We start from the raw sequence: 531 nt of genomic DNA, 5'->3' as shown, positions 1-531 counted from the left end.
GAGGATGAGGATAGGATGAGGACGAGCATGAGGATGAGGATGAGGGTAGGATGAGGAGGAGGATGAGGATAAGGATGAGGATGAGGGTAGGATGAGGGTGAGGACATGGATAGGATGAGGATGGGGATGAGGATGAGGATGAGGATAGGATGAGGGTGAGGACGAAGATGGGATGAGGAAGAGGATGAGGACGAAGATGGGATGGGATGAGGATGAGGATAGGCTCAGGATGAGGATAAGGATGAGCATTGGACAAGGAGGATGAGAAGGATATGATGAGGATGAGGAGGAGTATGAGGATTAGGATAGGATGAGGATGACGATAGGATGAGGAAGAGGATGAGGATGAGGAAGAGGATGAGGATGAGGATGAGGAAGAGGATGAGGATGGGGACATGGAGAGGATGAGGATGAGGATGAGGATAGGAGGAGGATGAGGATAAGAGGAGGATGAGGATGAGGATAGGAGGAGGATGAGGTTGAGGTTGAGGATAGGATTAAGAGGAGGATGAGGAGGAGGATGAGGATGAG

The sequence above is a fragment of the Lupinus angustifolius genome, chromosome LG02 (assembly GCF_001865875.1).
Source record: "Lupinus angustifolius cultivar Tanjil chromosome LG02, LupAngTanjil_v1.0, whole genome shotgun sequence".
Lineage (NCBI taxonomy): Eukaryota > Viridiplantae > Streptophyta > Magnoliopsida > Fabales > Fabaceae > Lupinus > Lupinus angustifolius.
The sequence above is the reverse complement of the archived record's forward strand: the minus strand, read 5'-3'. Positions refer to the sequence as shown.